Genomic DNA, 15,128 nt, shown 5'->3' with positions numbered 1-15,128 from the left:
GGAACAGAAAGTTCCAGTGGCCAACCCAGTGCACACTCCCAGTCTGGGGCAGAGCCACATGGAGGTGCCTTGCTGGGCCAACCTGGTGTCCCCAGGGCATGCCCAGCTTCAATAACACTCCTTGAGAAGAAGGCAGTTTAGGGAATGTCCCTCTTGGTTTGTATCTACTCTGAAATGTTTCTCTAACCCATCTGCCCTCTCGCTAAACCAGAGCCAAACCAGGAACAGTGTCCGGATGCACACTGGGGCAACACGTGGCATTAAATGAGTGGTTTACTGATCAAAGCTCAAAGAGCAGAAGCATCCTGAATTAGCAAAATGACAGAGGCCAGTTAACCTCATGTGTGTGTCATCCCAGAGGTCCCAGATCCCTACCTGAGGGCTGCCTAGATGGGGATGGGGTTTTCAAAACAGGGGTGCCAAAGTTAGCTAAGACTCTATCATGTCAGGACCGGGTGAGGATGTCTTATTTCACTTAATGCTTTCAACCACCTTGACAGGTGTGTGTTATTACCCCAAGTATACACACGAGGAAATGGAGGTTCACGAGAGTAAAGTCACACAGCTCATAAGTGACGGAGCTGGGACTTGAACTCAGGCACGTTTGCCTCCAAAACAGAGACTGAAAAGCAAAGCCAAGACACTCCTTCCCAAATTTAGGAAGAGGACAAACATTTCTACCCCACGTCCCCCAACACACACACACACACACACACACACACACACACACTCACAAACTCACCTTATACTACACACAGACCAGGTCCTCCTTCCACAGACGTGAAGCAGCCCTCCTCTTCCTCTCCACCAAGCCACATCCTTGGTGCCCATGTTTCTCACAGGAAGACTTCCCTAATGCTTCTTTGCAGTCTTTGGCTCATCAGCCTTTTCAACAAGTCTGTGGATCTCTAACTCCATACCAGACACGCTGTTGGTTTTGGGGAAACAAAGAGGAATGGGACACATTTCCCACCCTTGATAACTCAGGGTTCAATGGGGCTGGAGCCAGCGTACGTTTGCAAACTGGCCCTGTACACACAGAAGGCAGGGAGAGACCGAAGAAAGAGGCAGCTGCTCCAGGTTGGTCGGTGGCAGGTTAAATAAGCAAGAGAACTTACACACGAGGTTAGTCTTGGGCGCTGCGAACGGAGTAGGTCTCTGCACCCACCACCCAATTGTCGAAGTTGATACAGAGGCCTTAAGTGGGCTCAGGCACGTATACCATCCAGATGGTCTCAACACCACCTTACTCTCTCGAGGCTGTGTCCTTAGGCAGCTTCTAGCTTGGGGAACGCACTTTCCAAAGACAGGGTAGCGTGAGGAAACTCTGATTGCCCTGGTCGCGTCCTCTGGATGACCTCCCCCAAGACTCCACCCCTCCTGACCCGCTCTATTTTGCACGCGCCCCGCCCTCCTCTGAAACGTGCCCTGAAAGGTCAGCCCGGGTTCGCTAGCATGGAGTTCATTAGATGGTTATCTGGCTACATTGGAGGCAGATGCCACAGCAACAATACAGGCACATGCAAGAGAAGCACAGGTTAAGACAATAATTCCCCAAATCAGTGGCAGCTTCTCCCACCAAGAGCCTCCTGTTCAGAACCACTGATTTATAAGTCCCCTAGGCTGGGGGCCGGAACACTCAGGGCATACACTTGTGGCCTTGTGTGATTTAGTAAAGACAACACAGTAGCAGACAGAAGACTCACCAGGTATGAACACACAACATTCTGCTTGGCTAATGGCACAGGTGCCTCCTGGCGAGGCAGTGAGGATGTCCAAGGCCATCCTATGTTGGAGGACAGCTTTTCTCATTAGAGACATGTCAGTGTTCAGGAAGGACAGGCTTTGTTGGTCTTCATTCAAGGCCTGCTGGGGGGATTTAATAAGGGCCTCTGTGTGTGCTACAGTGTCCTCCAGGCTGATGGAGGGGACAAAGATGGCGGCCAAATGATGGTACCGGTGGGAAACAGAACGTGAGCCCCCGGCCTCGAGGAGAGGGAGGCGGCAGCTTTAGGAACTTGACCTGGTTGCGCACACCATTCATCTTGGCCGGGGTGGGGGCAGCGCTGCCAGGTGTGAGGAGATGGACTGGGGGCGGGACAGGCCAGACCAGGACCCCACCTTTTCCCCTCAAAGCTGTGTGTTTCATTCCAGGTCTAGTGTGTTTCCACGGGCTCAGCCTGCAGCAGGACCACGGGATCCCAGTGGAGACTGAGTAGCTCTTCCTTACCCAGGGGTGCAAAGCAATCCACCCATCCCGATGGGATGTCCCATTGCAAATTGCAGTAGATGAAGCCTCTCCCAGGCGTGACGGGGTTTGGTGTTCTCAGCAGCACAGCAAGCTAATGCACCGTGAGAGTCTGGGCAATGGGTTGTCTCCCACCATTTCCATATCTTTACGGGATCGGGTGCCTCGGCAGGGGTCCCCAGTGTGGTATATGGGGCAACAGGCCCTTACCTGACAAAGGTGGTTCTGTTAGTAATTTTATCTGCTGCTTTAATATCCCATTTTTCCTTTCTACCGACCCTGCTGCTTGCAGGTTATAGGGGAGAAGGACCCCTCATTCACTGTTATTTCTTTTGCCCCATCTTGTACACCATGACCTTTGCAGTGTGACCCCCATCACTATCTATTCGATGATGGTATCCATCCACGGTACTCAGCCTCTCTAAGCCCCCCGATGGTGGCAGCCCGGTTTGCACGGTCACAGGGGAAAGCTTGGGTTAGGCGAGATGCAGTGTCCACACAAACCAGGGCAAATTTAGAACCCTCACTCAACAGGAGGGGGCAAATATAATCAATTTGCCAATCTCTCACCAGTGGGTACTCCAGTGGACGGCCCCACTCTCCTTTGGCAGTTGCCTTGAGCATTGTTTAGAACACATAGGACATGCTGTTACTACATTTACCAAATCACTGTATTTCGAGGGCGACCTGGTGTTCTTGGCAACACACCATCCCACCGGAGCACCACATGTCCACTCTTCCTATGCTCCCAATCAGCTGTATCTACTGAAGGGCCAGTTGCTACGGCTTGTACCCAAGCTAGGGCATCAGCTTCCTGATCGCCAGGAGGGGTCAGTGCCTCCTGAGTCGGGACATGGAAACAGTGAGGACTGCCTCAGCCTCTTGCAGGTGAACCCAAATGTCTTTCCGCCTATCCTGACCCCACAGGGGCTTATTCATGATCATCCACCCCTAGGCTTCCCTTTGTCCAAGCCTTAGAATAGCCCTTTAGAACAGCGCAACCATCAGTGCAAAGGGTTAACAGCCAGGGCTCATGAGTGGTCACCAGCCAAGTCACTTGGAGTTCAGCCCTCTGGCTGCTGTGGTTCGTTCCTGTTTCCAGGCGTCTATGTACAAGGCATCAGAGGGAATTTCTCCCACTCCCTCCCTACAGGCCACAGGAATAACAGCAGGTACATTTGGAGAATGTACCTTCTCTACAGGGCCTAGGAGCACCTACCTTTCTAGAGACAGTGGGCTGGTGGGCAGGGTACTCCCCTGCTACAAATATATGTGTCACTTAGTCAAAGTTGGGGATTGAGCCAAGGCAAGTGTGTAGATGGAACATATTCTCAACCTACCCCTTGATAGGAAGGGAAGTTCTTACCAGGATCTGCTGTTCTTTTGTGAGACTCAACCCAGAGGAGCAGTGTGTACCCTGCCAGGACCTGTTGTTTTATGGGGGTATACTGGGTTTCTGCCCCCTCCCAGAGCTGGGACCAAAATCCTAGAGGTTCTCTCTGTTCTGCTGTCTTTGCTGCAGTAACCAGCCATACCTCTAGGAGTCCCAGACACATCTAACTCAGATGATAGCCCTGCTCCAGAGATGCCCAGAACTTTCATCTGCTTCACTAGTATTTTTGCCTTCTCAGAGGCGGCTCACCGATCTGATCCCCAGTCCCACACTTTACCAGGCGGTATAAGGGACAGGTGGGGAAAAAAAGTCCTCCCAAACCCCCAAATCCCTACAGAGGCTGGTGTCTCTTTCACGTTCTTAGAGGTTGGATAGGCTTGCACCTTGTTAATCTTAGCTTCTGGGACAACACATCTTACCCAACCAAACGACTCTAAAAAAACTAATGGTAGTGCCTGGCCTTGAATTTTTTTGTGGATTCACTGCCCATCCTCTCCTCACAGATGTTCCAGCAAAGTCTGCAGAAGGGTCCTGCTTCAGAGGCAAGTCTTCATATGTTAACATTCTATCATCAACATAATGGATCCATTTTACTGATGTGGGGAAGGAAAACAGGGACAGGTCTCGGGCTACCATCCATGACATGTGGTGGGCTGTGCAGTAGCCTTGGGGAAGCCCTTGAAAGGTCCACTGTTGCCCCTCCCACGTGAGGGCAAATTGATCTTAGTTATCAGAAACCTGTACTTAGCAGAGTGTTTCATGAATCTTCAAGATGAAACACATTTGCAGGAACACTTTTGCAAAAGCATCAGAGTAAGCCAGTAATTGTCTGTAAATGACAAAAGACTTTAAAATGGCCCTGGTTAGAAGTTTGAGGAGAGTTTGTTATAATGCAATTGACAAGGACGTTTGTTTATTTCTGTGACATACATTTTAAAATTATGGCTGATAATGTTATACCAGGATATATCAGGTTTTTAGGAATTTCATACAAATATACTGTAAAGAAAGTTTAGCATTTACTTATTTGACAGTGCTTGCCATGTAATTTAACATATTTTTAAAGCCTAATTAGTTTAACATCCCTCTTTTATAAGGAGAAAGAACACATCTTTTGAGATATTCCAGGGACCATCTGGAAAATTCCAAAGTTAGTTCAAGGTCAATAAGAATTCATTTAGAATTTGATTTTTTTTGGAAGTTTGTCAAAAATATCAAAAGGTTTTAAAATGCTGGATTAAATAGGATCCTGGTTCCCTGTGAAACAATACTTAGTTATCCATTTAATCAAAGTGACAATTGAAGACTTCAAAGGCAAATGCAGAAAGTTACATAGTTTAAAAAAAAAAAACTTAGCTGTTTTAATAGAGAAAACTCAGTTTCTTAAGTAATCAAAGATATAATAAAGATAGCATGAAGCACAGGAAATTATTCTGATAAAACACAGAATCTTTGTTTTCTAGGCAGATTATTTAAAAGGGAAAGAAAAACCTTTCACAATTCTAAATATTAATTTTCTCTTCACATTAGTCCAAGAAAACTTTGTTCTTCTAGCAGATGAAAGAAAGTTGTCTTAGTTTTACCTAAATATGCTATCGATATTAAAGCTTATTTTTCTTTAAGCCAATTAAATAGAGCTCTTTTACAAATTAATTTTGGCAATACACTCCAGAGGTGCAAAAAAAATCACATATATATAACATTTATCCATAGACATACATAAACACGCACAGACACAAACAGAGACCCCATAGTTTTCATTCCAAAACTTTAGCCATGACACAACAATATAAAACTCACCAGTTTATAAATAACAGTTGAATCCAAATGCTGTCTCTGACCGACAGAACACGTTCGGGTTACCCTCTCAAATGACTAAAGCTTTTTACTGATATTTGTGGAGAAGACTTTTAAAATTTGTATTTGCCCTTGACAATCTTATCGAGGATGTGGACTAGATTTGGAGCAAGGGGTTTTCTATAGCAGACTGTATTCTTTTTTATGTTTTGTTTTTGTTTTTGTTTTATTTTATTTTATTTATTTATTTTTAACATCTTTATTGGAGTATAATTGCTTTAAAATAGTGTGCTAGTTTCTGCCCTATAACAAAGTGAATCAGCCATACATATACATACGTTCCCATATCTCCTCCCTCTTGCATCTCCCTCCCTCCCACCCTCCCTATCCCACCCCTCCAGGTGGTCACAAAGCACAGAGCTGATCTCCCTGTGCTATGCGGTTGCTTCCCACCAGCTATCCACCTTACGTTTGGTAGTGTATATATGTCCATGCCACTCTCTCACTTTGTCACATCTTACCCTTCCCCCTCCCCATATCCTCAAGTCCATTCTCTAGTAGGTCTGTGTCTTTATTCCCATCTTGCCACTAGGTTCTTCATGACCTTTTTTTTTCCCTTAGATTCCATATATATGTGTTAGCATACTGTATTTGTTTTTCTCTTTCTGACTTACTTCACTCTGTATGACAGACTCTACGTCCATCCACCTCACTACAAATAACTCCATTTCGTTTCTTTTTATGGCTGAGTAATATTCCATTGTATATATGTGCCACATCTTCTTTATCCATTCATCCCATGATGGACACTTAGGTTGCTTCCATGTCCTGGCTATTGTAAATAGAGCTGCAATGAACATTTTGGTACATGAGTCTGTATTCTTAAAAGCCTCTCCCCCCATCTTTTTTTTTCAGTCCCAGGCAACTGTGAGCAGTGTTTACATTTCCAATACATGATGAGATTTACAACTTCAAGGGACAGAGAAAGAATGCAAGTTTTCTCCTAGGAGTTTTGGGGTCCATTTCTCTATTGTCAGAAGTCTAGGGTAATTACTATTTAAATTTTTCCTTTGCATTAGGGGTCTGAGGACTCCGGTTCATTGTCAATCATGGTAACATCCTCCCCTTTTATCTATTTACTTTCCCAGGGATTCTGCCTCTTACCTAATCAGGCTTTGCCGCAAGTGCTCAGAGTTTAATCTGCCGCAGCAGCTCGTGCCCTCCCAGCTTTGCAAAATAGCACACTAAGTCTCCATCTTATTATTCTGCTCTCCCACCTTGTCTGCAGCCCTAAAGCTAGCAGAGCACTAGATGCCTGCATGTCCTTCTCTGACTTCAGCTCCTCCTCCAACTTTCTAACTTGAGCTTTAGCCACTAGTTGGGTGGGCATCAGAGTCCAGCCGAACTGTCCACAGTAGGGGCCAACGATCTGTTTCTCTTCTTTGTCACAGGGCACTATGTGCAGTTCATCAGACAAGCACATTAAAGCAGCTGGCATTTCCTGGGTGTCCAGATTTCCCCTCTTTTCCAAGACCCATTTCTCTGCTTTCCTGGCTGGCTCACCACTTGTTGGTTCTCAAACGGCCCCCATACATGGAGGGCAAGGAGAGACCAAGGAAAGAGTCAGCCACTCCCAATTGGTCAGTGGCAGGTGTAATAAGCAAGGGAAGGCTTATTGGGGGGCTGCAAGATGAGTAGATCTCCACTCCCACCTGCCAGATCTTAATAGTTTATATAGAAGCCTTAACTGGGTTGAGTCACACCACCTCACTCTCTCAAGGTTGCACCCTTGAAATAGTGCCTAGTATGGGAATGGTGGGTGAAATGTACCTTCCAAGGACAGGGAATCTCTAATTGCCTGGGTCTAGCTGATTGAGCCAACCAGCAGTCACGTCTTCTCAGTGACCTCTTCCAACAGGTAGAGAGACACAAGTCCCAGTATAATACACACGGTCCCTTCTCTACAGCAAGGAGAGCAAGAGAAATGGGTTCCTTGTCTAGCAATGCCCAGCTGGAAACCAAGTTCCTCCATCCCCACCATGTTCCTTCCACCCCCAGACTTACCTGTGCTGCCTTCCACCCTCTGTCCCCACAGCTCAGATCTGCTTCTCCCCTTGAAACCTCTTCTTTTCACATAATTATATTTTCTCTCAGTTCACACCCCACACATGCTTTCTCTTGTGTGCAGAAATGGATCTCCAGGCTGTTCTAATTAACCTCTCCCCCATTAAAACTTGTTCACTTGTTAAAGTCCCCACTGGTGTGTTTTGACCACTACAAACATAACACAGCTGCACAACATGGCAGAGTCACGCAGTCACCCTGAATTTGAATCTCCAATCTACTGTGCCTCTTATTGTTCTGTAACTTTGGGGAAGGTACTAAAACTTTCTGAACTTCAGTTTCCCCACCTCCAAAATGGTGAGAATTATAATGGCTCCCTCATAGCATCTCTTGTGCAAATGAAATGAAATACAGCTTATAAAGTCTCTGATACAATTTAGACACTTAGCGATTGGCTCTTGATGATTATTCAAGGAAAGTTCTTTCCATGTGGGTGTTCCCTTCCAGGTGATTGGGGGACCATCTAGAGCCCTTGAAAGTGTCATTTTCCCGGAACACTACGTACCTGAGGGTATCACCATCCCTACCAGTAGGTCAAAGTGATAGAGATCCTTCCTGGTCAGGGTCAAACATATTCCTTATTCTGTTCTGCTGCTTCTTCATGCCCTCAAGTTCCTCTCAACATCTTCCAACATGGCTCTTGACCAAAGTTTTCCCAAATGGCCTAGGCATTTGGGGGTAAGGTGGGAGGATCAGGGGAGAATGGCCATGATGGTGGATTTCATTACCGAGCATTTGGCTCTGTACTTGACGCTGTGTGGATGTTATCAATAACAGTGAGAGAGCGGTACTCCCAAAGCCCATTTTACAGATGAGAAAGCCTAGTATGCAGAGGAGAGCTACCTTGCCCAGAGTCTCACAGCTAAAACGTGGCAGAGCTGATAATCAAACCCAGGAATGTTTGAATCTAAAAGATATGTTCCACGACCCTAATAAAAAATGCTTCCACAAGGTCTCAATAATGCAGACCATCATGGTGCCAGCTTTGAATATGAAACATCTAAGTTATAGAATATCCTTCAAGAAGTACTGCTGCACAGTTTCCTGGCGTATATAGGAATTCAACTTGATGGCTAATAAAATGTTGCTACATGGCTCTTGTTAAAGACCCTCTTTAATAGATAAGACTCCTTTGCCATTAGCAGTCTGGTTTATATACAGACGTCAGATAGTCCAGGATCCTTAAAAATGCTTTTGTGGTGTTCGGTTGGTTAAGGATTTCTGTCTTCTGATTTACAATGCCTATTCACTTAGCACTCTGGGGTGTGTAGAGGTACAAGGGGATGGGGTTTAGACTGGGTCTATGTGGCCCAGACTTTCATGCTCTCCCTTAATTTTGTGTAATGATGGTCTTTTTGATGCAGGCAAAATAAGTATGACTAAACACTAAAAAAATTTTCCAGATAAATTTATTTGCAAAATAATTTAACTCCCTAATAGACAATGTGCCCAGATTTTTGCTGTGGTAAATGTATTTACTTATAAGTGAATAAATGAACGCATGGATGAATTCACTTTCTTTGGCATTGAGGCTGCTTTACCGAGATGCAAGGAGAGGGACCCTTTACTAACCCTGGGGAACCTGGGCCCTGTCCAGAGCCCAGAGCCTGGAGCCCAAGGACAAAGTGCCACCCCCCTGCCTCCAGTCTCCTGCAAATAGTGACAGGAGGAGAGTTAGGAAGCTGAGATCTACAATCAGCTTGAATGCTAATTAGCTACTTAACGTTTGCTAGATACAAGTTGCTGCCACCATCACTCCCTAATTGAAAAAAAAGAGATGCATTCCTTTCTAATATACAGATGGCATTATTAATTATTATTTCAAACTCAGAGGGGCCTCAGTATACAGCTTTTTCTCCTGGCAAGCCATTCCCCTAAAGAAAGGGTAAAGATCAATTATTATAAACCAAAGCATTTTTCTGCTGTTGGTTGGTTTATAAATAAACACCTCATACAACAACTATCCCCATTTAGTTACTTCAGTGTACATATAGCAAATAATTTGTCATGAAGGGTATACCAGGCAGGGGCATTAAGCAAAGCTGGGCGTAAGTGTAGCTTACTGAGATTTTATTTATAGTTGCTTTATTTTTTTTTTTTCTTCCAGGTGAAAACTACAGAAGCCAGGGCACACAGAGTGGACTTTGGGGGCTCAGCGGCCAGTTGATCCGAGTCCTGGAATGGATACAACCTGCTGTGTGGCTATCGGAAAACGAGGTGACATCTCTGTGCTGTTTCTTCATTTGTGCTAAATCATTGCGGAGGCCTCCTCCTGCACCAGCTTCCTCTGCCGCTGCAATTTGACACAAGCCCTGACCAAATCATAAATGCCTAGTTAATGGGATAAAAATGAGTTTGAATCTGGGATTCTGGTCATTAACCCCATGTCACCATCTGCTGGAGCAGTGGGATGACAGGGCCAGGTGAATTCGAATCACCCAACGCTTGTTAAACATGCAGATTCTGCAGATTCCTGCTCCGTTCCCCCTCCCATCCCCTTCACCTCTCTGAATCACACTCTCTAGGGGCGGGGCCTAGAAGGCTCTCTTCCCTTACGGGGTTATGGAGGGCACATTGGGAACCCCACCCAGACCCAGCCATGTCCCAGGAGCTCTTCCTCTCTATCAGGCATGCCAAGCTGGTTTTGCCTTTGCATTTCCCTCTGCCTGGGCAGGTTTCCCCCGTGGCTGGCTTCTGCTCATAAATCACCTGATTGGAGAGGCTGTGGTTGGCCTCCTGTCTCCAATCTCCACCCCACTCACTATGCCATCACATGTTCCCTTTTCTTCTCAGCACTCATCATTTTTTTGAAATTCTCCTCTCCTTGTGAATTATCTGTTGCTTCTACTGGAGCATAGGCCCTTCACTCCACCCCCATCCCCAGCACAGAGACCCTGCCTGGCTTATTGGAGGCTGTGCCCCAGCATGAGGGACAAGGGAGGGGCTTGTTAATGTGAGAAATCGTGAATAAATGAACACCGGATGAATTCCCTTATCTCTGATGCTGATGCTGCTTCTCTGAGATGCAAGAATGGGGACCCTCTTCTGACTCTAGGGAAACTGGGACCTGCCCTGAGCCTTGTTCCTGAGGAAGGTGAAGGGCAGCTCCTGCCTCCCAGACCCGTTCACTGTGTCCCCAGCACCCAGGGAAGACCTCAGTGGAGCCACAGCCCGTGCATTCAGCAGGAGTCTATGCACCCAGAGGATCTCAGCTGGGGTTATTTGACCAGAAAATCATGACTTCAAGGGTATTGACTAAGTTCTCCTTAACTTCATGGTCTACAGATTCATGGGTCCTGGTGAAAGTTGAGGTCAGGTATGAACTACATGCTAGTTACCTACCCAACTAAGAGGTTGTTGCATCTGACTCCCCCTGACTTTGCATGGACAGCTGACCTTGACACTTCCCATACAAGCTTCTCTCCACTTTCCTAATCAGATAGGATAATGAAATCATAAAGAAATAACTAAACAATACGTGTTTAATAACAGTTTGCCAGCGTGAAATAAGGAAGACAAGCACAAGAGGGCCTCCAAGCTCTTCCTTACCCTCAATCAATTCTTGGATAACCAAAAGTTAGTTTTTAATGAGTCCTCGCCCCTTCGTACAGAATCAGTGGCTGCTTTCTCTCATTTAGTTTGCTTTCAATGAGACACACCGACCTGTAGTTCCTTAGTCACCTACAGCCTGCCCCTCCAGGTAGGCCGAGGAAAACTCCCAGACCATGCTCATTTTTATCCTGTTTAAAGACACAAAAGTCCTCTCTCATATAAATGAAGCAGGCCTGGCTCAAATCTACCCCATGCATAGAAGCAGGTACCCAGGGCACCAAGGCCCTGATCTCTGCTTGGATTTCATGTCATTTCCCTTATCCTCGGGGTGTGGAAGTCTGCTCCACCCCACCTCTCTCCTGCCCACCCTCTGCTTTACGTTTTTCTTCTCTAGGTCTTCTTTTTTTTTTAAATAAATTTATTTATTTATTTATTTATTATTTTTGGCTGTGTTGGGTCTTCACTTCTGTGCGAGGGCTTTCTCTAGTTGCGGCGAGCGGGGGCCACTCTTCATCGCAGTGCGCGGGCCTCTCACTATCGCGGCCTCTCTTGTTGCGGAGCACAGGCTCCAGACGCGCAGGCTCAGTAGTTGTGGCTCACGGGCCCAGTTGCTCCGCGGCCTGTGGGATCTTCCCAGACCAGGGCTCGAACCCGTGTCCCCTGCATTGGCAGGCAGACTCTCAACCACTGCGCCACCAGGGAAGCCGGGAAGCCCTCTAGGTCTTCTTTATTTCGTGTTTTTGTGTTTGTTCATCCTCCTCTTTGAGTCTGCCTCTGCTCCTCTCTCCCCTGGGAAGGAAGTCGGAGAAAGAAACCACTGCTGTTTGTTTTTGCTCTGTCTCTCCATCCCCAGAGCCAACTGCTTCCCACATAAGGACAAAGAAATGGAAATGCCCTGAAATCAACAAGCCACAGACAGGCTTTCAAAAAAACCTTTATTAACACTGCTCTGGCCTCAGGTGAGCCTTAGAAGACCAGTCAAAGAAACAGAGGGCCAAAGAAGCTGGTCCTGCCTTGCTGCTGAGTGGAACTTCCTCTCCCCCTTGTGGTTACAACTGCTTCTGATCTTCTGGAACAAGTCATTCACGGTGGTGGTATTTTATCAAAACTTGATCTCTTTTTTTTTTTTTAATTATGTCTTTGTCTTTTGACAATTTTTTTTAAATTTTTTATTTATTTATTCATTTATTTATTTTTGGCTGTGTTGGGTCTTCGTTTCTGTGCGAGGGCTTTCTCTAGTTGTGGCGAGCGGGGGCCACTCTTCATCGCGGTGCGCGGGCCTCTCATTATCGCGGCCTCTCTTGTTGCGGAGCACAGGCTCCAGACGCGCAGGCTCAGTAGCTGTGGCTCACGGACCTAGTTGTTCCGCGGCATGTGGGATCTTCCCGGACCAGGGCTCGAACCCGTGTTCCCTGCATTGGCAGGCGGATTCTCAACCACTGCGCCACCAGGGAAGCCCCTTGATCTCTTTCTTATTTCTCAGCCTCCTTGACTCATCAACCCTCTCTCCTAACCACCTACCTTCTTATATCAGTGCCCACCCCTCCTCTGCCCTGTTCCCCTCTCTATTCATCCACCTGCTCTTTTCAAAAGGGTTTCACTGTGTGGATTGGGGTGCACTTCACTTGGGTACCTATTTGCATTTGATGACTTTTCTGTATCTCCTGCATGCATTTCCATTCCATTTATTTACTCCCTAGCTCTTTCATAAAACAACATGAAATCAAAGCAATGAACTAGGAATAAGAAAGAGGTAAACAGGATTGAGGAAAAAGGGAGCAACACATTTATGTTTATCATCACGTTCATCTTTTTCTCTGCATCTATATGTGTCCCACTACAGATTCATAGCACAGGTTTTAGCGTGTCCAAGCCCGCGGTCAGCACTTGAAGGGAATAAAGAAGTAGAAGGAGGTAGAAAGCATAGCCCTGCTCCCATGGAACTTTTCATCTCACAGGCGAAGCACTAATAATGTCTTATGTCTGTATCACACTTGATGTGAAGCTCTTATGCAGGCATTTTCCTATCTGATTTCTGTAAGCAGAAGAGGGCCATTGTTTCCATGATATGGAAGAGGAAACTGAGGCTCAGAGAGTTGAAGGACCCTGATAACATAGTAGGAGTATCTGGGCTCAAATCCCAGTTTCCTGACTCCAGATTTCATGTCTTTCCTACTCTGCTATTATTCTAACCAAGCTCCCTCCTGACACTTCCCAGAGCTCTGACACGGTGAAGATGTGTGGCAATGCCATGTCGACTGGCCATGACAAGAATTGTTGGCTCTAGGGAAAATGAAATCAATGAAGGATGGAGAAAGCAGGAAGGAAGGATGGGCAGGAGATGGAGTCCGGAGGAAGAGACAGAAATTGGCCAGAGGGCTACACTGGGGAGTCCTTTCAGACCTTGTGTGTCCTTGTGTGTGTCATCCAAAGGGCCATGGAGGAGCTACAGAGAGGCTGAGTTTTCAAAAGCTTATTGTGGAAGGAGTAAGAAAGAGGTAATTGTCTTTTCCCTTAATCTCTGTTTATACAAATATAAATGTATACATATGTATATGTCTCCTTTTTCCATATCTGATTATGCCTTCAAATAGCAAGGATTTATAGCCTGCTAATTTGGTCCAGGTACTTTGATAAAGCCTGTGGGAGGACACCAACAAGTAAGAGACACCATTTCATTGTTGTTGGAGTAAGTAATTGACGAGATGTGACTGCCAGTTGACCCTCCACCTGGCCCCAGGCAATGAGAGGCCCCTCACCCCTCCTCTGTCCTTGGAATGTACGTTTTGCTCACTGTGCCCACAGTGGGAGCCGGTTACAAGGACCAGGCATGAGAGAGCAAGAGGTGTTGAGACCATCTGGATGGTGTACGTGACTGAGCCCAGTTAAGGCCTCTATATAAACTTCTAAGATTCTGGTGGGCAGGTGCAGAGATCTACTCATCTTGCTGCGCCCAAGACAAGCCTCCTCTGTAAGTTCCCTTGCTTGTTAAACCCGCCACCAACCAACCCAGTGTGGCCACCTCGTTCCTTAGTCTCTCCTTGCCGTCCATGTTCAGGGGCCAGTTTGTAAATTAATGGTTGTCCCCAGGGAGTGGGCAGGGCAGGGGTCTGTGCATAATGCAAAGAAAGGTCGAGATTGTGGGATATCAGGGGCATGGCATTGAAATGTCCTATTAAGTTCTCTGTACAAATTGGATTTCCATGGAGGGAAGGGATCAACGTGCATTGGGAGCCAACATCTCATTTCATCCTATGAGGTTATTCTGCCCATTTTACAGACAAGAAGACTAATGCTTCAAGAGGTTAAGTAAATTGCTGTGGTCCCACTGTTGGTGTGGGAATGAGCTTCCAGTGAGAGTCCAGGGTCACTGAATCCTGCTGCTGCCCACGTGCCTCGAGAGGCTGTGGAGTGCTCTGGTCCAGGGTTCAGGTGCTGGTGAGGAACGGCTGTGTCCTGGATCCACCACTCGCTAGCTCTGTGACTTAAAAGCATGCTCTTTAGCTTGTCTAAACCTTGGTTTGCTCATCTGTAAAATGGGGATAGTCCCAGTACTCACCTCCTAGGGCTGATGGGAGGATCTGATGAATTGAAATGTGTAAAGCACTAATAAGTATCTAAGAAAAGCTCAGTAACCATAGCTGCCAATATTAACACCGTTATTATTACTACTATAGTCAAAAGGGGACCCGGGTGACGTGGAGCCACACCCTGTGGACTTGTGATCTTTTTTTGGTCCCCATGCCAAATGGGAAGTGTGCAGCGAGGAATCAGTGCTTAAACATGAGAGCAGACAAGCAGTATTCATAAGCCAGGGTCCAGGTAGGTACCACAGACAAGGAGAAAACTCTCACAACGGGGTTTAGGGCCTTTCCCCTGAGATGGGTGGGGACACTCTGATAAGGTCACTTACATATCAAGTTCTCCACCAGCCTATGGAGGTGTACTGCTCAATAAGACATGCTCCCATGAGCTGTGGTGCAGCTTGCACCCGTATTTGGCTGGACCTGTTTC

Source organism: Balaenoptera borealis, assembly GCF_965194805.1.
Source record: "Balaenoptera borealis genome assembly, chromosome: 20".
In the NCBI taxonomy this organism is placed as follows: Eukaryota; Metazoa; Chordata; class Mammalia; order Artiodactyla; family Balaenopteridae; genus Balaenoptera; species Balaenoptera borealis.
This window is presented reverse-complemented; position numbering follows the sequence as displayed.